Raw genomic sequence first — 27844 nt, forward strand, 5'->3', positions numbered from 1 at the left:
TTTTTATTAGTACATTTAAAGTAATAATTGCAATGTCAGTTTTCACCACACACTGAACAATTCCAGTAGTTCCTCAGTCGTGTTCTTTAACTTCAGGAAACTTATTATCCCAGACAAGGTTTGAATTTCCTCTTTGTCATCAGCTTGCATTGTTTTTGCACATTGTTTTCTGGTGGTTTCAGTATTTGTCTGTTATATATGGGACTGGTGTAGACACTGACACAATAGTCTGCAGTCAAGGCTGGTGTTGGGTGTGGAGGGATTTGAGTGTCATCTACTTCTCTAAGTTCATTAGAGAATATTTAAGGATTATGATTAATTTGGCTTTGCTCTGCAACATGGTCCTAATTCTAAGTTCAGGAGGAATACCCTGATTTTAAAAACGACCCCTCGTTGATACATGTTGGTGTTTATTGTGAACAAGGCACGTTATTCCCATTAATTCATCTGAGCCTCACAATGACTCAGTAATTTATGTGTGACTGCCCCGTTTTATAGATGCAAAAATCAGAGGCTCAGAGAGGCTGGCTAATGCACCTGATGTCACACAGTGGATAATGGAGGAGATGATATCCACCCTAACTTCTCTACACAGTTCATCCAAGTCAACTGTGCTGGGTAAGGGTCAAATAGGTAAGGGTCAAATCTAACCACTGACAGTAACCAGCCTTCGCTTTTCCTCCTCCAGACCTCTGACCTGGACTAAAAGGAGCCCCTCCCAATTCAGCTGAAAGGTAAGGCCAATGGTGGAAGCTGGTATAGGCCATGCATGCCTGAAACAGTACATAACTTAAATTCCTGGAAGTATTCTAGAGTCAGGTGAGATTTATCTGGATAAAGGATGTGAGAGTGTGCTGTTAGTGATAAAAAGCTGATTTCTAGGGAAGGGCTGGTGAGGAGTGATCACATTTTGCACAGAAAGTGATTTTTTTTTAAATTTAAGATTAGAACTTCTTTAATGATAATATCATGTTGCCATGTTCGAAGACACTCTTTTGGAAGAAGATATCTGGGCATACAAATCCGAAAGAAAATCAAAACCAGTACATTCCGACTTAGAGCTTCAAGGAAACAAAGCTTCTGTGAAACTGACAACTGAGAATTGAACTTCTGAGACTGACACTAGACTGTATCCTAAATGACTCTAATAAACAACCTTCTCACCATCATAGTTACCAGAAGGGTAACTTATATGATATGTTTAAGTTTGAGGTACACTATCATCCCATTGCAAACACCTATTTAATGAACTAGATTCCAAGCGTTGTTAATCATTTATGTAGGGTGTATATTTGGATGTGATGTATCTGCAATTAGGTTTAACTAAAACCACCCACTTAGAGCTTGCTGAAAGACCAGGATTTAAAAACAGGAGCTGAATGATTAGAGTCATTAATGGGCGCTGATTATTTAGTTTATGAAGGCTTAAAAATAAATAAGGATCAGCAGGTTTCTCATTTCTAATGGAAACACAGAGGACAGAGCAAAGCTACTTTGGAGGGACCCCCTCATTATAAGACTGAGAATGGCTATCGTTCTGCATTTTCCTCCAAAACATCTTCATCAGGCTTTTGTGAGTCGATACTGTGTCCCGTGAGGGTTAGAGGAAAGCCCCGCTCCTGGGGCAGAACAAGGACAGCCAGTGGGGGCTGGAGTCAGCCTCCCCGGACCCCTGGGTGGAGCCTTCGAGCTGAGTCTGAACTGCTCAGTGCTGGGTGGCAGCCCTCATTCCCTCAGAGGCCTCGTGGAACTAATTCTCCGTCATCTCTGGTCCTGTGGTTACTGCATGGATTTTTCTAAGGCCACTGTGAACCTATTGATGAAACTCCTGGCTCACCCACTGTCTATGACTCCCTGCCCTTAAGTAAACAGTTTAAGTACACGATGCTGCTGCTGTCTGTCTGAGACATGCTACATTCTTTTGCCTCGCTGGGGGGCTTAAAGAGCTTCAGATGACTTACTAAAAGACAATGGTGACTTTGAAAGCACGTGTGAGGCAATGAGATACGCAACCTGTACTAATACCCAAGGTGACCTCAGCAGTACAAAATCCATAGCTGTTCCCGGGTGGGGTGGAGGTAGAGTGGTGACAAGTTAAACTCATGCAGGGCTCCAGAGACTAATACCTATGGCTGGTATCCAGTGATAAAAGGGGAGATTTTTCTGGCCATGATTTTTTCCTAGGCTTGAACTGGACTGTATTCACAAAAATCCAGAATAAGTGGTGTGTGTGTGTGTGTGTGTGTGTGTGTGTGTGTGTGTGTGTCCTATTAGGCAACTAACCACAGACGAGGCTGAGTTTCTATTCCTTCGCTCTATGATGGAAATCATTTTAAACCATGTTCCCCAGGCTCGGAGTGTCATTTCAAGCTACGAGTAGGTTTATTGTGAGGTACACAGTGGTGCCCGGATCAGCTCCCTGAGAATCAGCCTTCCCCTCCAGCGTCTGAACTCGTGTCTTGCCTGCCTAGAAATCCTGTTCTGTGTTTTGGGTACCACTGTTTACCCTTACTTCATCGTTTTACAAGTGCAGTAAATCTCATTCGAAAGTTTTACTCCAACTTTTTTGGTGGGAGAGTCGAGGAGTAGAGTTTGGATTGGTTTAGATTCACAAGAAAATGGTATGAATCTGTTCTGGATGTGTTTATGAAGTTGGTTAAATAGGATTTCATACCCATTATAAGACAAAAAGCAATCCCTTTAGAAAAGCTATAACACAGGGCTTCTCAGCCTCATCAGTTCTGACACTTTGTGCAGGATTATTTTTCGTCATTGGGGGCTGTCCTATATGTTGTAGAATGTTGAGCATCAACCCTGACCTCCACCACGAATGCCAGTACCACTCTTTCCTCCCCCCCACCCCAGGGTGACATTCAAAGCTGTTTCCAGGCATTGCCACATGTCCCCTGTGGGGGGTTGAGAGGCAAAATTGCCCTGGTTGAGAACCTCATATAACATGATTTATCAGGGTAGGGAAAATTCATTCTGCCCTTCTCCGTGTCTAAAATATCTTGAATTTTGTTTTTCTAAGGTTCTCAAGGAATTACTGAATCTCAGGATTGTTTATCCTCTTCAAGAAGATAAAGTCTTTTACTTTATTAAACACTTTTTTGGGTCACATTTTTGTTTTTCTATGCAATTTACCTCCCCGAATTTTAAGGTTTAGGAATGAAATTGTACATTAGCCATCCTCGCACTAGGTAAATTAGGTCTACCTTCTACTTGACCTGAGATAAAAATATATCATTTCCCCTGGCTTTTCAACTCCTTTCTCCATTGACAAAATGTCTAATCATCCGTAACTGTTGACATATATGGTGAGAAGTCTTAGCGGTAAAATTGGCTGCTTAATTTTTTTCCATTTCTCCTGTTGATCTCCTTCAAATCTATTTCTCCCCAGCCTTTGTGGTGTGTCAGATTCACGTGCTGCAAATTGTACCCATAGAAACATGTGGTATGTTTCCCCAAGGCACACTGTAAATTTATAATCACCCAGATATTTTCCAGAGCTACCCCAAGACCGATTCACAGTTACTTTCTGAGATAAGTCTCTCTTCCTTGATGTGGGAAGATGTCGATAACGTACTAATGAGTGAAAAAGGAAGTTGTCAGACACTGTGCTTTTAAAATACAATGAAATGAAACAGACGGTGTTACAGCATGTCTGTATGGGCAATGGAGAGTCTTCCGCTAGGCAGACTCAGCACATATTATATATAGTAGTTCCTGGGGAGTCCGAATGTGGAAGACAGGTTTTGGGGGTGAAAACAGAGGCAGAGGCACTTCTGTTTTGACTCTATATGCTTCTATGTAATTTTAGTGTTTTGAATCATCATGTACTGACTTTACAACTGAAATTAGTGAAACACTTTCTCTTTTACTAGACAAGTGGCACTTTTGGGTTTTCACTTTTGCCATTTTCCCCTCCCACTTATGACATTATCTTTCACTTACAGTTTGAATAAGGGCATCATTTTTCACTAGCCAAGGATACTAGTCAAGAATGCTCTACAGCCCAGGATACCAGTCAGGTAGGCTGGCCTCAGCCTACCTCACGTGTGTAATGGCGTGTTGGGGGTAGAATTTGACATCATTCTAAATATGTCCAGCGTGCCTTTTATGTGGCAGCGGAGGTATTGGGCACAGCAGACTCGGCAAGTCCTCCCCCCATTTCCTCCCCGGCTGGCCCCCAGGGCTCAGAGCTAAGATCCCTACAGTTCGAGGCACCTGCAGAGCACAGGCGGGGAATCGACTAAGGCAAGTGGGGACGTTTATGCTTATGGAGAGTGAACGCAATGGGTCTGAAAGCAGTTACTTTTGTAAGATCGGTCAAAATAAGGATGAGGAAAAAGGCTAAAGGCAGAGTAGCAGCTAAACCCAAGCCTTACCCTCGTGCCTTGGATGCTGTGTGAGTGTCCTGGGGCTGCGGTCACAAAGTTCCACGAACTGGGAAGCTTAAACCACAGAAAGCTATTCTCAAAGTTTTGGAGCCCATCAAGGTGTCAGCAGGGTGGTGCTCCCTCTGAAACCTGTAGGGGAGGGTCCTTCCTTACTTTGCCCAGCTTCTGCTGGTTTCTAGCAATCCTTGGCCCTCCTTGGCACTCCTTGGCTTGTAGACACATCACTTCAATCTCTGCCTCCGTCTTCACGTGGCCTTCTCCCTGCATCTCTGTCTCTGAGTCTCCTCTCTTTATAGGGACAGCAGTCATGTGGGATTAGGGAAGGGCCCACCCTAATTCAGTAGGATCAGTTCTGAATTTAATTAGTTATAACTGCAAATAATCCAAATAAGGTCATGTTCTAGGGCATCATTTTGGGGGACAAAATTCAACCAGTGACAGAGTCCTCCAAAGGCTTCCTTTCTGGGCCTTGCATCTTCCTGGTCAGACCTAGGTGTGAGGACTGGCGAGGGTGATGAGTCCCTTTTCACATTTCCTCTCTGCTGGCCTTTCACAGCCCCTTTCCTAGTCCCCTTTCAGGTGCTGGAGCCATCTTCTCCCACACCTTCTTCTCGTCCCACAGAAGTGATGCCAAACCTGCGACTCACCTGCCATGCACTTGGGGTCCCCACTTGGCCTCTTTGAGTTTCTCCAGGAGAAACATGAGGATGTTGGTCTAGAAAGTCTCCCAGTTCCCTTCCTAGATCTGTTAATAAGGGTGATTAATAGAAAAACCTGTGATCCCTGTCAATTATCTCTGGAAGCAGGTTGGCTATTAATTGCTCTAAAGAGGGCATTTCAACGGAAGGGGCCTGAGAATCAAATATAACACAAGTCACATATGATTTCAATTGTATGAAATGTCCCCAACAGACAAATCTAGAGATCCAAAAAGGAGATTAAATGTTGCACAACTTTGTGAATATATTAAAAAAAAAAACCAACTGGATTATGTACTTGTTTTTCACTGTGTTGGGTTTCGTTGCTGCACATGGGCTTTCTCTATTTGCAGTGAGGGGGAGCTTCTTTTCATTGCGATGCACGGGCTTCTCATTGTGGTGGCTTCTCCTGTTGCGGAGCATGGCCCCTCTAGGTGTATGGGCTTCAGTACTTGCAGCACGTGGGCTCAGTAGTTGTGGCACATGGGCCCTAGAGCATGTGGGTTTCAGTATTGCGGCATGTGGGCTCAGTAGTTGCAGCATGGGCTCTAGGGTGTGTGTGCTTCTGTCGTTGTGGTGCGTGGGCTCGGCAGTTGTGGCTCGCAGTCTCTAGGGAGCAGGTTCAGTAGTTGTGGCATGCGGGCTCAGTAGTTGTGGCTCGTGGGCTCTGGAGCGCAGGCTCAGTAGTTGTGGTGCATAGGCTTAGTTGCTCCGTGGCATGTGGGATCTTCCCAGACCAAGGCTTAGACCCTGCATTGGCAGACAGATTCTAAACCACTGTGCCACCAGGGCAGTCTGGATTATGTACTTTAAAAGGATGAATTTTATATTAGGTGGATTATATCTCAATGAAAAAAAATTTTAACTCTGGAGGAAACAGAGACTGTGCCTGCTCTTAACATCTTCAGAGAGATGAGATTTTCAGCTATGAATCAAGAAAGGGATACTATAAAAAAGCAACATTTAAGAAACAACAACATCCAAAGGCACTTTGGGAAAGTAACAACATGATGGCAGACATGGAAGACTCAGTGGAAGTGTTGGAAGGTGTGGTTGAAAGATTCTATCAGAAAATAAAACAAAATGACAGAGTGAAAAAGGGGAGAAAATATAAGAAATGGGAGGCCCGGTCCAGGAGGTGCGTGTCCAGGAGGATGGAACAGGGAAGATGGTGAGAGGTCTTTAAAACACACTTCAAGAAACTTTTCCAAGAATGAAGGTTGAAAGGGCCCAGTGCGATGGGTAAAAATAGACCCACACTAAGGCCCAGTGTTGTGAAATTTCAGACCAACCAGGACAAAAGAAGATTCTGCAAGCTTCCAGGGAGTGAAGAAAAAAGCACCGTACAAAGAATCGAGACTCACAATGGCTTCAGCTTTCCCAGCAGCAGCTCTGGGAATGAGAAGATCACAGAATGTCCTGAAGGTAGATGATTTTCAACCTGGAATGCTATACCCACAGAAGCTATTAATCAAGTGCAAAAGCAGAAGAAAGATATTTTCAGAAATTTACAATTACAGTAAGTTAGGTATTCATCCTACAATACCAACTGAGCTTCAAAATAGTCCTAAAGGAAAAGAGTCAGAAACATAGTGAAATAAATAACACCAGGTACGAGGGCTTACACAAAATACAGTGTGCATCCCACAGATGGTTGCAAATGTGAAGCCAGGTGTGGAGAGGGCAGAAAGGAAAAGGGAAGAGGGTGGAGATGGGAGGGAAAGTGAGGAGCCATGAGAGGAGAGGGGAATGAGCAGGTGGCGTGCCTGTGCCCTGTGCCTTTTACTGACGTCATCTCAGAATGGGACTGCAGCTTTGCAGAATCTGAAGAGCTTTCAAGAAGCAGCAGAAGCCCCACAGTAGCCCTGGGAGGCCCTGTGTTGGTGTCTCTGTCCGCTCAGGCTGCCATAACCAAGCACCACAGACCAGGCAACTTGAACAACAGGTACTTGTTTTCTCGTTCTGGAGGTTGGGTTCCTAGATCAAGGTGCTGGGTGTTTCAGTGTCTTCTGAAACCTGTCTCCTTGGCTTGTGGATGACTCTCTTCTCCCCATGTCCTCACATGATCATCCCTCTGTGTTTGACTGTGTCCTAAGTTTCTCTTCTTATAAGGATACCAGTCATCTTGAATTAGGACCCACCCTAATGGCCTCATTTTAACTTATTCACATCTTTACAGAACCTATCTTCAAATAAGAACCCATTCTGAGGTACCGGGGGTTAGGACTTCAGTGCATGAATCTGGGGAGATACATTTTAGGCCATAACAGCTGGACAGACAACCTTCAGATATTCAGTTTCATCACCTACAACATGTACAAAATAACAGTGCCAAGCTCTCAGAGGTATTTGAGAATCAGCTGGATAAAGTGTGTAAGAGTATATTTTTCAGAGTTAAAGCACCAAACACACCTCAGTTATTATTTCTGCAGGTCAAGGACCCATTTTATATGATGCTTAATCTTATTAAAGATAATTTGCTAGAACTATTCCCTCCTTTTCATCAGAAACCACTTTAGCAGGGTTTTATCTTAAAATGTTTCTCCATCATGCCATCTCATGGTTTGTTGCTTTGATCTGAGAGAGCCCAATCATTCGGTTGGGCAGTTTCTCTCTTGTGGTTGGCTGGGGGCAGGCTGGGTCCGGTCCAGCACAGCGTAAGAAGCAGAAGTTCGTCTCGACAGCTCTTCTCACTACCCACACAAGAGCCTTTATTCATAGAAAAATAGGCTTCTTATTTAATATAAACAGAAGCACAAATGGAAGTTTGTGCTTTTTTGCAGTTTTGAAACAAGGCTCTTATTTATGTTTTTTGCCAAACTTGGCGTTTTATTGTGGACGGTGAAAGGGGCCCCCTTTTCTTAGAAGTGAAGCGCCCTCCCTGCCTGGCTTTCAGGGCCTCCCATGTAACATGGGGTTTAAGGATGAGTTTTTGGAGTCAGAAGTTTTTGTGGGACTGTGTGGGCGGAAAGGAACGCCTTCTAATGAGAAATAGAGTCCAAGTTTGTTGGCATCGCGGTGGGAGCTGTTTACATGCAAACCTGAAACCCAACCAAACTGATGGAGTGAGACCTTCCAGGCCCACAAATGTCATCTTACAGAGCAACATCCAGCAAATACCAGATAAACATGAACAGCTGTGGGAAAGCCCCAGAAACTACCAACTGGGTAGACAGAGGCTGCAGAAAGGCATGTGTGCGTGGAGGGGAGGGGGTGTGCTCCAGAAAATTCCAGAAACTTCCAGAAATTGCTCGTTGGTCGGGTTAAATGAATGGAAACTTCCCCAAAAGCTTTTCTTGTTTAACAAAATTGTTATCAGTCATGCCTAAGTGCTGTGTTAGGCCTTGTGGGCACTCAAATGTGAGACAGACATTGTCACTGTTGTCGGGGGGTTGCCTGTGTGTGTGTGTGTGTGTGTGTGTGTGTGTGTGTGTGTGTAGCATCGGGCAGAAAGCACAGTCTCAAGATGGCTTTTCTGATCATAAAACAGGGCAAGGTGGAATGTATAATTCTCAATGTAGCTCTTCCAACCCTTTTTTCCTGGTCATTCTTTACCAGGAAAGATTTATTTTGTCCTGTTTTATTTTTCTTCAGAGCATATGGAACATGATGTTACATTACACATTCATTTGTTTACTGTATTGGGTGTCTCCATCCCTCTCCAGGCTGTAAATGCCACCAAGGCATGTACTTTCTTTCATTCCCAGCACTTGGAACTATGCCCGGTATATTTAGGCACCATAAATATGTGTGGAGTGAACAAATGCAAAACAGAAGGACAAGCACAAGATGAGAGCCCCTGAGGGAGGGACTGAATCCCCTGGCAGGCTAGGGACACAAATTTCGAGAGTCCTACACCTACAAGGTTGAGGGAACCGAGGATTCTAGTTCCACTAAATGGTGGAAAGTCTGGGCTAAAAAAATGAAACTGTGTGCATCTTTATGTCACACTGTGATAGGTAAAATATTTTATTATCCAAAGATCGTTTTCCAAATCTTTCTTGGGTAAGTGATACAGGCACACAAAAACATGTGAATGGGCATGGGATGTGAACAAAAGAGGAAGTGCAACTAGTACCTAGTTTATGAGAAATAGTTCCACTAACAGTGGAGGAAATTGGAATTTAAGGAAAAAAACAGTTTTTAACCTATGAAATTCACAAGAAAAGGATAAAATGTCATGCTATTCTCTAATACTGGCAAGGATAGGGTAGACAAAATATTCAAAGTTACATAATAATAGTCAGGTATTAACGTTGGTTGCTTTATGATGGTAGGATTATGGGAAACACTTGCCTTTGTTTAGCCTTTAAAAATGGTTTCATTTTATAGACACACGCACATATTCACAAGCACATACAGCTTATCACTGCCTTGTAGGATTCCTGTTTGGGCTGTGGCAGGGCAGGGGTCTGCTGCCCACACAGGTGAACGTAAATAGTTTGCAGGAATAACAGAGGCATAAGAACTTCAGAAGCCTTCCTGACATCTCTACCTCCTCAAAAGAAGTGTGCTTAGGAGATGGCCATGAAAGAATGAGATTGACCATTTCTGTGGCCTGTGGAATCTGTCATTATTTTGCAGGAACTCTTGGAACTTGTACTTCTTAAATGTGTTCATGAACTTGTCAGAACATTCATGAAGAGAGATGTTATCACATCATTAAGAAAGATACCATGAGGGTGCTTCCTGACAGTAATACTGGCCACAGCAAAAGCAGCATAATGCCTGTAAATGCAGATAAAATGGTTAAAGAATGATGGGATCCCAAGAAACAGGGTGGCGGGAGATGGGCAGGGGGAGGGGGATATTACAGGTGCTCATGTTTCTGGACATTTGGGAAAATCCATTTTCAGATTGGCTACCAATTCAGAAGTAATTTTTTTAGCCAAAAGGGTGAACTCGACCACCTCCCTCCTATTACTGAAGTGTGAGAAAGACCAGGCTCGGGATTCCTCCATCCAAAGACAAGGTCTTTCTCTTACTTGTTATTGAAAAGAACAAACTTTCCTGAAAATGAATCGATGAAAACTTAGTCTTTGGAGTGAACTGTGAGCAATTGCATCAGCACAATCTACAAAAATCTGTAAACAGTCAAGGTCCTGAAATAGGAATGGGAGCAATGCCATGCAGACCAGCATGGAATGTGGAGGAAACAAAGTAAAGCCAAAGAAGATAGAAAAAAGATCTCTCTAACCTGGAAAAAGCAGAACCTCGGTTGGGCCAATACTACAGCATTTTCATAATCTCACTAATGAGGAGTTCCTGTGAGTTCCTTAGAAAGCAGAGCCTGGAAGGGTCTACCTCGATCCAACAGTACAATTTTATAGATATTGTATATACTTATCCTCAAGCTGATGAACAGGAAAATGGACATAATTCTTACTTCAGAACATGGATTTTATCATCAACACATTATTTTGCCACTGAAACAAGCATTCCTGTGCACATACCAGGCTTAAGTTTAAGAGAGGAATTTTATACTGTAATAGTTGACTAGGTAATTCAGGGAAGCCAGAAATTCGGTGAAACTAGTTTCAAAATTTTTACTTCCATTGACAGAGAAATAGATAAATAAGATGTGGTACGTATATACAATGGGATATTACTCAGCCATAAAAAAGAATGAAATAATGCTGTTTGCAGCAACATGGACAGACCTAGAGATTATCATACTGAGTGAAGTAAGTCAGACAGAGAAGGACAAATATCGTATGATATCGCTTATATGTGGAATCTAAAAAAATGGTACAAATGAACGTATCTACAAAACAGAAATAGAGTCACAAATGTAGAAAACAATCTATGGTTACCCAGGGGGGAAGGGGGAGGGATAAATTGGGAGATTGGGATTGACATATACAAACTACTGTATATAAAATAGATAACTAATATTGACCTACTGTAAAGCACAGGGAACTCTGCTCAATACTCTGTAATGACTTATATGGAAAAGGAATCTAAAAAACAGTTGATATGTGTATATGTATAACTGACTCACTTTGCTGCACAGCAGAAAGTAACACAACATTGTAAATCGACTATACTCCAATAAAAAAAGAAAGATTCCCTAATATTGATTTCTTGGAATTTCCTAGTAAATAAAAGGACCAATATATTTGGAAATTAAAAAAAAAAAAATTTCTTGGGAGCATCAAAAAGCCAACAAAATAGTAAAGAATTACCCGGCCAAAATGCAGGGGAGGATGAAATTCCAAGATGGTAGCCTGAATCTTAGGCTGATTTTTTTTTTTCCTGATTCCTGCAAGGGCATCAGAAAGGTAAAGAGGCTGAGCCTCTGGGGATGAAACTATGGAACCCAGGGTTTGTCAAGAGGGGAGAGAAAATATTAAAGATAAGAGCAGGAATGAATGAGACTTATGTCTATATAACAAGCACTTAATAGAGCAAATTAACAAAGCCAAAGCCAAAGTTCTTTAGAAAGATTCATGAAATTGATAAATCTCTGGCAAGACAGATTAAGGGGAAAGAAAAGACAGAAGACATAAATAATCAATTCTAAGAATTAGAAAGGAGATAACATTACAGTTTCTATGGTAAGTGGATACAATGGTTAACTTTGTTGCAAAACATTTAAAAATTAAGATAATAATTGACAAATTCCTAGAAAAATACAACCTACCAAAGTAACATTTAAAAGAAGAAAAGGTAGGACTTCCCTGATGGCACAGTGGTTAAGAATCTGCCTGCCAATGCAGGGGACACGGGTTTGAGCCTTGGCCCAGGAAGAGCCCACATGCCATGGCGCAACTAAGCCCGTGAGGCACAACCAATGATCCCATGTGCCACAACTACTGAAGCCCACCCACCTAGAGCCTGTGCTCTGCAACAAGAGAAGCCACTGCAATGAGATGCCCACACACCACAATGAAGAGTAGCCCCCGCTCGCCACAACTAGAGAAAGCCTTGCGCGCAGCAAAGAAGACCCAATGCAGCCAAAAAAAATAAATTTAAAAAAAGAAGAAAAGTTAGAATAGTTCTACAACTATTAAAATAATCGAATCCAGAATTTAACACTGGCTACCTATGCCTCTCCCCACCACTCACACACAAATTCTTGGGGTCAGAGGGCTTCACTGGCAAATCTAACAAATATTTAAGTAAGGAATATCACTAAAATTACACAAACTGTTCCACAGAGTAGAAAAAGAGAACCACTTCTCAACTGTTCACAAGAGCATATCTCTGATACAAAAACCTGAAAAAGACATCACAGGAAAGAAAAAGTTACAGGCCTAACTCATGAATGCAATATTGATGCAAAAATCCAAAACCAAATCTTAACAGATCAAATCTAGCAATATAGAAATAGGATAGCACACAATGACCAAGTTGGGTTTAATTCAAGAATGTAAGGTGGAAAACCTTTGGGAAAAGATCATTGTAAATTCACCACATTAACAGAATAAAGGAGAAAATAATAAGATCTTCTCAGTAGATGTAGGATAAGCATTCTATAAAATTCAACATCCAGGCATGAGAAAAAGTCTTAGCATATCAGGAATGATAGGAACGTCCTTGATTTGTCAATTGATAGATAGGAAACCTATAAAGAAATCTCATCCATTATGGTACAGTGTTGAAAGCTTTACCTTTGAAATCAGCAACAAGGCAAGGACATCTTTATTGTTATTTCCATTCTCCACTGCATTGGAGATCTTAGCCAGTGCAGTAAGACAAGAAAAAGAAACACAAACGAGTGTGGTAAGGCAAGAAAAAGAAACACAAGATATAAGGTTTGCAAGGGAGTAAATAAAATCGTCAGTATTCCTAAATGATATAATTATGTATATAGAGAATCAAAAAATGAATTAGGATTCAGGTTACTGAGTCATATCAATAAGTAAGTTTAGCAAGACTCCTTGATATGAGGTGTCTATACAAAACTCAAGTTACCCAATAGAAAAATGGACAAGACTTGAAGATGCTTGACCAGGAAAGATATTCAAATGGCCAGTAAACATGGGAAAAGATGCTCAACTTCATTATTCATAGAAAATACAAATTAAAAACATATTGAGATTCTACGACATGCTCACCAGAGTAAGTAAAATTAAGGGGAGTGTCTACATCAAGAAAAAGACGGGGAGCAATGTAAACTGTCTCCCATACACTGCAGTGCTAATAACTGATGGAAGCAGTTTGGTGTGAGCTACTAAAGTGAATATATGCATACATTCTTTCTTAGTGGCTCCACTCCTAGGTAGATACGCAGGAGAAAAGCCTGTCTGTGTTCACCAAGATACTTGACAAGAGTCTTCAGAGCAACATTATTTTTAGTAGCCTTAGACTGGAAGCAACCTAACTGTCTATCAGCAATGGAATGGATTCACGAAAATGTTTTCATGATAAACTACTCTACAGCAGTGAAAATAATTGAACTACAGTCACATGAATACGAACGGCTCTCACAACATAATGATGGGCGAAAGAAGTCAGACAGATACTCAAGAAAATCCGTGGGAGAATTCCATAGACATAGAGCTTTAAAAACAGGCAGAAGTTAACTATGGTGGTAAGGGAGCCATGCTTAGGTGGTAAAACTATAGAAGAGTAAGACAATGTTTATCAAGAGTCAGGAAAGGATAACGGTTGTCTTTGGAGGTGGGGAGGGTGTAGTACGAGGAGGGGACACTAGGGGCTACCGGGTGCTCCCAACGTTCTTTTTCTTGACCTGCAGCATTGTTACACAGGTGTGTGTGTGTGTGTGTGTGTGTGTTATATTCATTGAGCTGTTCATTTCTTATTTTCACACTTTTCTGTTGTGTAGTATATGTAACATGAAAATTCATAGCACAGTCTCTCTACATTTTAAAAACTGCAGAGTTATTTGGGTCTGGTATTGGCAATGTTTAGGTATCCCCAGTGAGGAAAATCATAATCTATACCAGGGTGCCTTGATGAGGCCGGGTTCCGCTGTGTGTGTTAGTCATTACGTAACTGTGGTAATAAAGAGCACATTGGTCAGAATGGGGGAGAACAACCAATCATTATGATTCTTATGTTTGCACAGCACTTTTGGGGGCACTAAACAGAAAAGGAAGGTCAGAGGTAAAATGTTTCCAACATGCTTTAAAATTTCACTTGGCCTAAAGAAACAGCAGTGCTACAGAGACGATACTACAACAGCTGAGGGGAACTGCGAGAGACAACATTTTGAGCAGTCGCCAAGGCTAAAAGACAAAAGATGTACGTTCCATGAGTCATTGAATCCACAGAGCAGGAGCCCAGTATACAACCACTGTGGGAAATGGAGTGTCTACATTCAAAGCAAATCTACACGGGGCTCTCCTGCATGTGGGAGATCAACAGATTCCAAGATAGAAAGTGCTCCTATCGCAATGTTGGTGATGATAGACCATGGCGACCAAGTTGACAAAAGGTGCAGGCAGGGCAATCCTCTGCCTCACAGGTATCATGGACCAAACGGTTCATCATAATAAACTTTCATAAGAATTAGCTACATGTATATGGTGCTTTGTAGCCTACAGAATTTGTCTGCATACATCAGTTTCATTCTCTTTTCAGCGCTATTGGGTAGGTAGATCTGCTATTATCACTCCCATCTGCTACACAAGGAAACCAAGACCTGGGAGATCACATGGGTTTGCTCAGGGTTACATAACTGGTAATAGGATCAAGTCTTCCGCATTTCAATTTATCACTTGCCCCCATGCATCAATGATTCTCAATGGATTGTCTTGGAGTGACTTCTAGTGGTTCAGAAATCCATAACAGTGATTAAATAATAACTTATACACTCATACACGTATACCGCCATTTTTACATGTATGTATTTATTGCATGTAATAAAAGACACAATCTTTCAATGCCATTAATGAATTCACAGTGCCTTTTGTTGTTATAGTTCTTCATTAATTAAGCAGCCCTACAAACATTTATTGAGCACCTACTATACGTCAGGTGCTTTTCTAGAAGCTGGGGATACAGAAATGAATAAGACAGAAAGAGTTCCTGTACCCTTGGAGTTTCGTTTCCTGTCAGAAGAGAAAGTCAATACATGAGTTGAGTAATAATATGGTTGCGGGGGTATTAAGTGTTGTGAAGAAAATAAAGCAGCTTTAGGGGAGAGCGTGATTGCGGTGGAGGTGAGGATTGTGGGGACGCCCCACTCCACAAAGCTGAGAATGCCCCAGCCCTCCACAAAGCTTGCCCCAGCGGCAAGAGATGCAGGATGACCATTTTATTAAATCAACATCCATTCACGGGATGTTGGACCTCCACAAGTCCAGGCCAGCCGGAGGGAGGGGCCGCTAGGGAAACAGTTTTGATAAAGGAAAGTGATAAAAAAAAGTCATTAAAAGCATTTATTTCCCCTGATGGAACTATTTTTATAGCTTGAAGAGATGGGGGGCAAAAAGGGGGCAGTTTATGGAATAATATCACAATGCTTTAAAATCATAGACAGTTCTCGAAGAGAATTATCTTGGATGCTGTTAACGATGACTGATTTTGGAGACAAAACGTCATAGTTATAAATTTAAGATGCTGAGAGTGCTTAAAAAAAAACCTACTTTACAAAAACATCAGCACGTGAAATATTTGACTTTCTTGCCCAAGGAACTCTCACTTGGCCATCATTATGATTACATATGTGACACCCAACTTGGCAAGTGACACCCGGCAGGATAAAAGAGGAACTGCCTTCCACCAAGATATTATTAAAGCAACAGATACATTTTAATTTTGTTTAAGAACAATTAAGGATGGATCATCTTGGCTTTCAGCCAAAGATTTCTCCTAGCCAGAATTTTCTCCAATTATGTAATAAATAATGGATGTCTCATACTTCAGATTATTTCCGCATTCTTTGTAGAAGCTATAGCTTGTCTTTGAACTTAAAGCATATTCAGCTGTAAACTGGGAACGGAATGTTCTTGAGACTTGGAAACTCTATGTACTTTGCTTTCTTCTTCTTCTTTTTTAAAATATTATAGAGCTTGTTTAAACCAATTTAGCCCAGACTGTAACCAATCCTAGTTAAGACAAGGAAATGATAAGGCAAGTGCGGCATTAAAAAAGACTTGAGAGAGAGTTAAAGGGATGAGATAATATTACATTTTAAAAAAATGTTTTAATTGGAGTATAGTTGATTTACAATGTTGTGCCACTAATTTTTAGATTCTTTTCCCATATAGGTCATTGCAGAGTACTGAGTAGAGTTCCCTGTGCTATATAGTAGGTCCTTATTAGTAATCTATTTTATATATAGTACTGTGTATATGTCAATTCCAATCTCCCAGTTTATCCCTTCCCCCCTTCCCCCCGGTAACCATGAGTTTGTTTTCTACATCTGTGAGTCTATTTCAGTTTTGTAAATAAGTTCATTTGTACCAGTTTTTTTTTAAGGTTCCACTTATAAGCCATATCATACGATATTTGTCTTTCTCTGTCTGACTTACTTCACTCAGCATGACAATCTCTAGGTCTATCCATGTTGCTCCAAGATATTACCTTTTTAGGAAAATCAACTTGATTTTCCCTCCAAAATTTTCAGAAATTGTCCACTGTGGCAAAGGCAGAGATCAGTCATCTTCTCCATTTCCTGAAGATGCGGTGTGAGCTGCCTGCGTGGCTGTCCGCTTATCTGGCCGGTCCCCAAGGCAGTCACCTGCCCCTTCTCCTCTCACTTAGAAGAACCACTTGCTCTCCATGCTCTCCATGCATTAGAGCAGCCCTGCTAATTTCACTGCCCGTCAGCTTTTTCAAAAACAAAGTATATTGTTATTTTTCCCAGAGATATAAGCAACAGAATTGCTGTAGGAAGCATGGAGTCCCCTGTGCCCTATTGTGTGGTGAATATATGTGTGTTTTTCCATTTTCCCCAGCAGGCCAAGTTGTCACTAGCGTCTCTGAGAAAGGGCCCCCTCTTGGGGGAGGTGGAGGTTTGTCCAGGCCTGATCTTGTCAGATCAGCGGTGTCCTGTCCTGGGGAATCTGGCCCGATCGGATCTATCCTTTCAGTCTTATTGGGGTGACAGCAGGGACACAGAGGAAATGGTCCTGGGGGTAAGGAGAGCCACTCTGTGGAAGGTGTTTCTGCCTGCTGACCCTTTGGTTGGTGGGGGGAACGTTTATCTGTGTATCACAGGCAGAAGCCCAGGATCTTGGGGGGAAAGGGGCCTTTTGACTCGTGGGAGGGGATCCTGCAGAGGCCATCAGAGTCCAGAGCCCCTGGATCACTTACGTGATGTGCCCCAGGTGCTGGCTGGGGGCCCTCTCTCCACCTCATCCCTGTGACCCACCAAAGGGCCAAGCCACAGAAGATGCTGGAAAACACAAGTTCCTATCCTCCCCGCCTTCCCTAAATACAGCTCCTTTTGCTTGGTGGGGTCTGAAGCGGCCCCCGACAGGGCACCGTTCCCTCCCGACAAAAGAGGAGCCTGGGAATGCAAAGAACGTGCCAACTTAATTCTCTGCTAGGTTGTCAGTGTCGAATCTGGTGGCTTTCACCTCGAGTCATTTTCAAAGATGGCTCAACCGGTTGGAGAGATGCCGTTCTGCTACCGTTCAGGACACAGGTCTCAGCAGAAAGCAGGGGAAGCAGGAGCAGAGGGGACCCGCGGAGGCCAAGGGCAAGGTTGGCTCCCACCAACTCACTGCCTTTCTCGCCGCATTCTTGGGGACTGACTCCTACCACGAGCCGCGGCGCAGGGAGGGATGCTGTGGTACGAGGTGCTCTCCTCCAGGTGGCAGGGGAGCGATATGGTCCTGATGCGGGAGGGAGAAGGGAGCTAAGTGATGTGTTTGATCTGCTGCTGTTGCTGCAGGTGAAAATCCCCCCACCTGGCTTGAGTCGCCGTGGGTGTGCATTAGTGTCCGGTCCCCCTAAGGGCCTTACGGATGCTCGGTGCCAGCCTCCTGTGGGACGCATCAGCATCGTTCCTGGTCAGGAGACATCTGCTCTCATTTCCCAATGGAGGGATTTTCTTTGCTCTGGTGCAGCCGTCCACGGAAGCCACAGTCTTGGCTGCTAGGAGAATAAGAAAATGGCTCTTTGCAGGGGGGAAGGGGGGAGAAGCAGTGAAAGGATGTGACCAAGTAGAACTGAGTTTGGAAATGATGCTATGGACGGGATGGATTTTGGAGGAGATAGTTGCAAGCGTGATCGGAACAGGAAAAAAAAAATGAGGCGACGGAAGGGGTGATTTGAAAGATTTGGAGAAGCAGCAGCAGCAGTAGATGAGAGGTACCCGGCAGGCTTTCCAGAATTTGATGAAAGGAAAAGAAGAGGTCTAGGAAAAGATGAACGAAACAAAGAGAAAGGTTAACAGGTAGGTACTTGAAAAAGTGCAACAGAGCAAAGCAAGCTCTTAGCTCGGTTTCATCCAGAGGTCGCCAGCTCGTGGTGCGCTGAGTTTCGGTGCTTGTTAAGTCAGCAGGTACGAAACCTAACCACACCCTAGGTGGCGCCTATCGGTACATGTTCTTGGACTCATCACTCCAGTGGTGGCGTCGTGGCTCGTGGCTCCCCCGGGGGGCGGGGTTGCTTGTCAGCCCTGTGTGGTTCAGAGAGCCTTCCTTGAGGTGCATCCAATCAATGCTCTGTAAGCAAGCGCCCCTGTTTCCAGCTCCTCCGCGTGTGACTCACCTACAGTAGCTGCCGAGCCTTGTGCCCTGTGTTCTCAGACTACATCTGATACGTTCCCCTGGGTGATGGGCTGAACTGTGCGCCTCCCCTCCTCCCTCCCCCCATCCACATGTTGAAGCCCTCCCCTCTAAGACTTCCAAATGTGACTGTACTTGGAGACAGTGTCTTTAAAGAAGTAAATGAGGTCATTACAGTGGCCCCAACCCAGTCCTTTTAAAAAGAGGAGATGGGGGACTTCCCTGGTGGCGCAGTGGTTGAGAGTCCGCCTGCCGATGCAGGGGACGCGGGTTCGTGCCCCGGTCCGGGAAGATCCCACATGCCGCGGAGCGGCTGGGCCCGTGAGGCATGGCCGCTGAGCCTGCGCGTCCGGAGCCTGTGCTCCGCAACGGGAGAGGCCACAACAGGGAGAGGCCCGCGTACCGCAAAAAAAAAAAATTAAAAATAAAAAAATAAAATAAAAAGAGGAGATGGGACACACATACAGGAAAGACCTTGTGAAGACACAGGAAGCAGACGCCATCTACAACCCGAGGACAGAGGTCTCAAAAGAAACCAACCCTGCCAACACCTTGGTCTGGGACTTCCAACCTCCAGAGCTGTGTGTGAGCCCCCCAGGCCACGGTAATTGCTGTGACCACCCTAGAAGACGAATACAACCTCCCTCATTTTACTCCAGCTATGCTGGCTTCTTTGCTGCTCCTCAGACACACGGGCAGCAGACTCCTGCCTCAGGACGTTAGCACAGGCTGTACCCTCTGCCTGGAGCACCCTTCTCCCAGACTCCTCATAGCTTATCTGCTTCAGGTCCTCACCTTCCATGACCTCTGGGAGCCCCCAACTCTCCCGATGCCTTCCCCACCTAACTTCTTTCCCTAGCATTGATCACCCCTCAACATGCTCTGTCTTCCACGTCTCCTGTTTATCATCCGTCTCCCTCACCAGAGGTAAGCTCCCTAAAGGCAGACAGTTTTCTGTTTTGTCTGCTGTTCCAGTCCCTAGAACAGTGCCTGACACGTGGTTGTTGCTGCGTATATATATATACATATATATTTTGGATGAATGAATGTACTGAGTGCTCCCCATGTGCCATGTATTAACTCAATCCTCATAAACAACCCCTAGAAGTAGGCTATTTGTCATCTTCATCTGAGAGCAGAAAGGTTAAGCAACCCACCTGAGGTTGCCTTCTGTGTCGGCAGGAGAATGGGGATTCGAACCCACACAGCCCAGCTCCAGTGTCTTGGCTCTGAAACCTTTTGGCCTTGGACCAAAGGTTGACTGCCCTGTGCAGAAGTACAGCTCGGGGCAGGGTGGCGATCCCAGGCAAAGAAATGCAGATCTAGGGCCTGGGCGGGACCATCTACAAGTGAGTGGTGTTTGAAGCCAGGGTCCAGGGCAAGACAAGACCATGTTGAGGCCCTGAGCTCTCCTTTTTCTTTAAGGAGGAGACCCCTGCCTACATCAAGTCACACATTTTAAAATGCAGCCACATCTCACCTCACATACATACGTATTTGGCTATAAAATAATTTGAAAGACTTGTTATACCATTTGTTTTAAAAATGAGTTGCGTTATGCTTGGCTAAGATGTCAAGGCAGTTACTCTGTATACATAGGGATGCTTTCAAATCATAAAATCAAACCTACACATGATTTTCAAAAATAATGGAATTTTTTGAACACCAGATTTAGTTATTTTTTAAGTTGATAAATGCTGCGTTATGTACACACTGAAGCAGATTGGTTTTGTTGCTGCAGTTTTCATATTCTGGAGACTGTATATATTTTTCACCAAATTTAAAATGTTTTTTGTAGCCTTGCAAGAAGCTTGAAGACCCAATTGTTAAGTTGGATCTGAGCGAAGATCACTCATGGGAGCCAGGCCTAGAGGTCAAGGCCACAGGTTCTGAAGCCAGAGCCCTGGCTCTCTGGTGACCTGAACAAGTTACCCTCTCTCTGTGTGCCTCAGTTTCTCCGGCAAAGTGGAAGCGATGCTAGTATCACCAGGCTCGGAGGGGCTTGTGAGGGTGAGGATGAAATGAGTTACAAGTAAGCATGCACTCGACAAACACTAGTTTTTTTAAAGTAGATTTTTAGTTCATGTTTTCCTCTTATTCCTAATGTGTGTGTGTGTTTTCCCTCTTCTATTATCTTGTTTCTTTCTTTCACAGCTGACCAATTCTACTTTTTATTACATGAAACAACCTCCAACCAAAGCAGAGCCTGTGTTGGAGAGTTTGAAATAGGTATTAACAAATGTTAGTTCTTGTGGTGATGGGATGGAAGGGTGCTGGGGACAGCCTGGGAGGGCCCATGTATCGGGGCGGGGGGTGGCATCAGGAGGAAGTAGAGGAAAGAAGAGGAGACGGGGGTGGGGTGCGGGTTAGGGGGGTAGGGCAAGCCACACGAGAGGAGGTGTAAGGAAGGAGAGCTTCTTCTGATACAGGAACGATCCCTTCTGAAGGTGGGACCCAGCCCGAGGCACACTGACAAGTGGAAACAACGAGGATCCCAAGAGTGCAGGAGGCGTCCGCTTTCACGTAGCACCACGATCCGTTTGGGAAGAAATGAACCACTTCACGTGTATAGACCTTTAGCATACACAGCATTCGCACGTTCGTTCAGGACCGGAAAAAACGATCACACCCTGTACAAAGTGATCTTATTAATCAATGGAGAAAATTTCAGTTGTCCTGTGACCTTAAAAAGGTTTTGTCAGAAATTAAATGTTGTAAGCATCAGTTATAAATATGTAGGGCAATTTTTAAAAACGTAAAACTAACGTTGACTTTATATATTGTAATTTAAACATTAGAAACATTGAGAATCAACGTGTTTTATTTCTTTGTAGAGAACACATCGAGGGTAGTTTGAACGGTGCTAGCTTCTCATCATAGAGTTTGTGATACTGAGAGAGCATCGTTCCTTTGCCTTGACAAATTGGCATACTCCATTCTAAGTGTGGGTCAGCTGCCCACATTTTAGCTTTTGTGCTTTCAATGTTGTGACATATCTATGCGAGTTCCTTTAATGACAAGATTTTTACTTCCTCTGGGACACCCTTAGCCTTTATATCACAACCACTTAGCTCATTAATGTCATTAAACGGCTTTCACTCGGTTCCTCTAGCTGCACATCTAGAAGTTTCTGGAACAGCAGTGGTGTTGACATTCCATGATCAGCTGTTTCTTCTGTAACTCCGTGTACACATATTTCACTTCGACATTATCCATTTTTTTCCTTTGATGTACTTTCTTTTTTTTTTTTTTGCCAATTCCCTTTCTCGATTGTCCATTTTTGTAAAACGTCACGTGGGTTTATCAGTGGGGTACAAGGAAACAACACAACTACACATGTTGCTGCCTGTGTGTGAACTGAACCACAGACACGCAGTGACCAGTCCCCCACAGACGGAAAGAAGCGACGTGATTATTATTTAAGCAGCCATTTGTGGAGTGAGGAGCTAGCATCAAGGTTTGTACTTCATGCAGGTACTCAGTTAATGCACCCTGGTAACCAAAATTTGAACCGTGTTGCTGGGAAACCAGTGTTGTTTAACTAGACCATGGTGAGTGAAGTTTGTATGTATAGTAACAAAATGAGGACCCCCTCCCCCCATGCTTTAACTAGCTAACACTGATGACACTGCTTTTTGAAATGCGGTGATTAGCTGGGGTTCCTAGAGCTGTGTCTTTGCTCCGGAGACTACCTTGTCCTGCTGAAGATAATCTGAGTTCCTATAACATGCTACTGGATTGAGGAGTCTGAGCCCAGCCTCAGCTACTTGTTGTCTGTACGACTTTGGCTCGTTACCCAAACCCTCTGTACCTCTGTCTCCTCTTTTGTAACATGGGGATGGAATTCACAACACCTACTCACAAGGTATTTGTGAGGGTTAAATAAGGTAATATACATAAAACAATTACAGCAGAGCCTGGATCACACTACAAGCTGTAAACGCGTGAACTGTTATTTTTATTCTTTAAAAATAGCTCACTTTGGGTATTTCCTGAGTTCAGGGGCAACGCTAAGAAAACTACAGGCATTGCCTTATCGAATCCTCATAACAGTACTAAAAGAAGTTTCCAGAACCCCCATTTTACAGAGAAGGAGACTGAGCTTTGGAGAGATATGTAACATTTCCACGGCCACATTGGACTCAAATCTGTCTGACTCGAAAAGCCAAGCTTTTAATCACTATGTTATATTTCTTCAATCATCAAAACCCTGAGGATATCTGGTTGATAACATTTCCCATATATCCAGTTAACATGCATGTACATTAGGTCAATGTCATACCCAAATTATTTATTGTACAATCAGTTAGGTCACATCTGTACATGTCCTTATGTTGTTATCATGGTCACAAGAACTGTCTATCCTGAAAAGTTGATTTCTGCCTTCCGGTTTATTCTTTAAGGTTTATATAAATTTAGGTCCTAGAAGAGATCTACTTAGCACAAAATCCGGAGCTTACCACCCTGAAACGATGGAAATAACTGAGTTCTGTAATAATTTCCAGGCAGCTTCAGATTAAATTTCTTTCAATCTACTTTGAGGTGTAAATATTTCTCCAGGGGAACCATTGGGTTGGGCTTTCTAATCTGATTTAGCAAAAAAAGGAAGTGGAATCTCTGTTTCGTGGAGAGCAAGGCATTTCAGTGCATTTGGGAGACTTTCAGATATCTGTGTAGGTGTTTTTAATAAGTTAGTTTACCTAATTTTATTTCCTCTCCACTAAAGAAGAAATGTCCTACCCTACTGGGTTTAATCTTTCTAAATTATTTGCTGGTTTTAATTGTGCTATTTCCCACAAGCACCTAATTTCATTATAAGATTATAAGGCTTTGCTGTGAAAGGCTTTCTTGCACATTACAAACGCTGGGATTCAAATGTTTAGAGGAGGACACAAAAAGCATGCTTATTCACTTTCTCAAGAGTGAGCAGAAAAGTGGCCGAATGCCCATTTGCCCCAGTCATTGGGGTCTTTGGAAGGTGTGGAATGTGAGGGGCCTGACCCAGTCAGGGGCTGAGGAAGACCCTTCGACCTGTCCCAAGACAAGTCCACATGTCACTAGAGACTCACACCATGGTTCCACTGGACCATGGTGCCTGTTATGGACTAAATTACGTTCCCCCTTCCTGATTCCTTTGTTGAAGTCCTGACCTCTGATGTGACCGTATTTGGAGACAGGGCCTTCAAAGAGGCACCAAAGGTGAGATCAGGACATATAGGACTGGTGTCCTTATAGGAAGAAGAAAAGACATGAGGGACCTCTCGCTCCACACCTGCAGAGGGAAGGCCATGTGAACAATCTCCTGGCACCTTGATCTCAGACGTCTAGCCTCTAGAACTGCAAGCGGATAAATGCCTGTTGTTCAAGCCACCCAGTCTGTGGTGTATTTTTTATGGCAGCCAAGGCAGAGCTGGTTCTTAGGAGCTGGGGGTGGATGGGGAGAAGCCCGGGAGGCCAAGGGCTGAGGGGAAGGGCAATGCATGGACCACTGGGGCCCCTTCAAGCATCGTCCTGGAGATGGAAGGATGAGAGGGAAGGGAGAAAGTGCAGCACCATGTTAAATGCCTGTTCCTTGGATCATAAATGGAAGGAGAGTCGAAAACCCTGTAAGAAATCCCAGGTAGACAAAGGATCATGGATTTCTAGCCACAACTGGGAAAGAGAGTGGAGGAAGCCAGCACCACGGTCGAAAAATGATTCATTTCTTTGTGCTTCTGATTCCTCAGCTGTAAGATGGGCTAGTAATAGTAACTGCCCCACTGGGGTGTTATGAGTCTTCATCAAGTTAATATTTGTAAAGAGCTTTAAAAATGTGTGTTTCTACAGACTCACAGACACAGAGATCAGCCTTGTGGTTGCCAAGGGGAAGGAGGCGGGAGGGAGGGATTGGGAGTTTGGGGTCAGCAGATGCAAACTACTATGTATAGAATGGATAAACAACAAGGTCCTACTGTAGAGCACAGGGAACTATATTCAATATCCTGTGATAAATCATATGGAAAAGAATGAAAAAGAACATATATTATGTATAACTGAATCACTCTGCTGTACAGCAGAAACTAACACAACATTGTAAATCAACCATACTTCAGTAAAAGAATTTTTTTAAGTTACCTGAAAAAATGCATTTCTAAAATAAATTAAGATAAAATAAAATAAAACAGGATAAAATAGACAGGAACTAACATTTACTGAACATCTGCTACATGCAGGCACCAGGCTAGACATTGGAGACACAACATCTTATTTAAGAGTGTAGGTACATTAATGGTACAAGTTTCCTGGTGCAATCTGTGACATATTTTGGTGACATACGTGAAAAAGCATAGGTATGAGGTTGTAAGCCTAGCTTTATTTGCTAGTTACCCTGCTCAAGATTTTCTGTCCTAACGGCCCGAGGCAAGGGAGGTACATATTGAACATATGCTAATTCAATATTGATTCTATTGATAAAAAACAAACCAAACAACAATCAACACTTTGGGTTTCATAGAATTAAGAGAGATATACTGATACTGTCCTTTGGTTTTTTTAGGCAATACAATTAGTCATCAAATCTCAAAGAAGGAGAATCGAGAGAGTTTGTTTACTGGGCGTGGTTATCTCTTATTTACCTCTCAGCATCTTCCCAGGCCTGTGATTTAGGAACCCCAAGTGACACCTTCCTGGAGATGAAAAGGGCTTGATTTTATAGAAGAGATTATCAAATATTTAGTTACTTTTGCAGAACAGAATTATCTTTTCAATTGTACAAAGTCTCACAGGAAGGGTAATGCTTCCTCTCTTTCTTAGTAATGGTGTTATTTTTTTAGCTTTGCTTTATTTTATTTTAGTTTTTGTTTTGAGTTGCTTGAAGTGCACCAGACACAGTTGTGTATCCCACACATGTCATTGTGCCAGGGAGGTGGTATCCTGCTGTAAGGAGGAAAGGGATGTCCGGGTGACCTCAGTGACTGGGCTCCTTCTAAGGATACAGGGAGGGGAGGAGGGATGCATGGAGACAACAGGAAGCCCAGCTCCACCTGCACCACAGAGAAACAGTCCCCCTGGAAATTGGCACCACAGAGAAACAATGCCCACCTGAAACCCCTGTCTCCCATCAGCCCCTGCACTCCCACCAGTCAGAGTGGCTGCTGGGCCATATGCCGGGAGTAGGGTCCTAAAGACCAAGTGGGGCTGAGGGATGTCCCAGGGGAAGGGCTGGTGTGGCTGGGCAGCTGGGGTGAGACACTTAGCAACCAGTGTGGAAGTCATTCAGTACGGGAGCTCTGGGTGCAGCTGGACCAGTGGCACCAGCTGCACAGCATCCTGGGTGTGCATGGAGGTTCCTGCGGCTCCCTCCTCCATGGAGGTGGCCACCCTGTGATGGTGCTTCCCTCCTCCTCTGCTTCTGTGCTCCTGCTGTTGCCTCACTGACCCCCTCTCAGACCCATGCTCTCTGCTTTTTGTTTGAGGGTCTCTGAGTCATGCTCTGGCTCTGTGGACTGTCTCCCTGGGCCTCCCATTAGACTTTGTAGGGGCATCGTGTAGCATTGTCCCCGGCCCACACAGGCAGGAGGCTTGTGTCAGCTCATCTCAGTGCCCCTCATGTGCCTCTGGTCAGGTGATGACCCTTGGTGACCTGTGGCAGCCTTGTGTGTAAGGAACCACTTTGGGTTGGCCCAAGTAGGGGGCTATGGGCTTGGTAGGCACACTGGACTTCTTAGAGGGAAGGAAGGTAACTGAGGGGGGGGTCCCCTCCATGGCTTTTTCTGTGTGTGTATGGAAAAATTTGATTTGGAAAAAGAAGTAAAGAAAGAAGGCCAAATAGGCACGTAAAAAGATGCAAAAGATGCTCTAATTATTAGACAAATGCAAATCAAAACTACAATGAGGTACTACAACATACTGGTTGGAATTAAAAAGTCTTCAAATAATAAATGCTGGAGAAGGTGTGGAGAAAAGGAAACCCTCCTACTCTGTTGGTGGGAATGTAAATTGGTGCAGCTACTATGGAGAACAGTATGGAGGTTCCTTAAAAAACTACAGATAGAGTTGCCGTATGATCCATCCATCCCACTCCTGGGCATATATCTGGAGAAAACTGTAATTCAAAAAGATATATACACCCAAATGTTCATAGCAGCACTATTTACAATAGCCGAGACATGGAAGCAACTTAAATGTCCATCAACAGATGAAGGGATAAAGAAGTGGAACATATACACAATGGAATACTACTCAGCCATAACAAATAATGAAATAATGCCATGTGCAGCAACATGGATGGACCTAGAGATTATCGTACTAACTGAAGTAAGTCAGAAAGAGAAAGACAAATAGCATATGTTATCACTTATATGTGGAATCTAAAATACGACACAAATGAACTTATTTACAATATAGAAACAGACTCAAAGACATAGAAAACAAACCTATGGTTACCAAAGGGGAAAAGGGATGGGAGAGGGATAAATTAGGAGTTTGGGATTAGCAGATATAAACTATTATATATAAAACAGATAAACAACATGGTCCTACTGTATAACACAAGGAACTATATTCAATATCTTGTAATTAACCATAATGGAAAAGAATATGAAAAAGAATATATATATATATATACACACATATATACATATGTGTATATATATATGCAAATCACAGAATCACTTTGCTGTACACCAGAAACTAACACAACAATTTAAATCAACTATAGTTCAATAAAAGAAAAAAGAAAAACAAGAAGGCCAGAAGAAAGATGCCAAAGTCTTAGCTGTGGTGGGATTACCAATTTTTTTTCTTTGCATTTTCCAATTCTAAACTAATTTTTAATGATGATGGCTAGGCATCATTGCATGTTTGCATGAGAAACAGAGAGAGAGAGAGAGAAGGAGAGGGAGGGGGTGTAACAGCAAGACAGCTATTCTGACTGATGATGATGATATTTTTAGTTGAAGTAAATTTTAGGCAGAACAATTCTCTAAGAGAAAAAAAGCACAAGATACAAGAATGAATTCTGGGATCTTCCACAGCAGTGAAAAAACCTGGACAACATCATAGCTTTGTTGTTTTTTTCCCTAAAGCAGTGTTCCTGAGAACTTCCTAAAGTGTCTGT

This window comes from Aethalodelphis obliquidens, unplaced genomic scaffold (assembly GCF_003676395.1).
Source record: "Aethalodelphis obliquidens isolate GAN/ISIS:26980383/991018 unplaced genomic scaffold, ASM367639v1 scaffold1, whole genome shotgun sequence".
Lineage (NCBI taxonomy): Eukaryota > Metazoa > Chordata > Mammalia > Artiodactyla > Delphinidae > Aethalodelphis > Aethalodelphis obliquidens.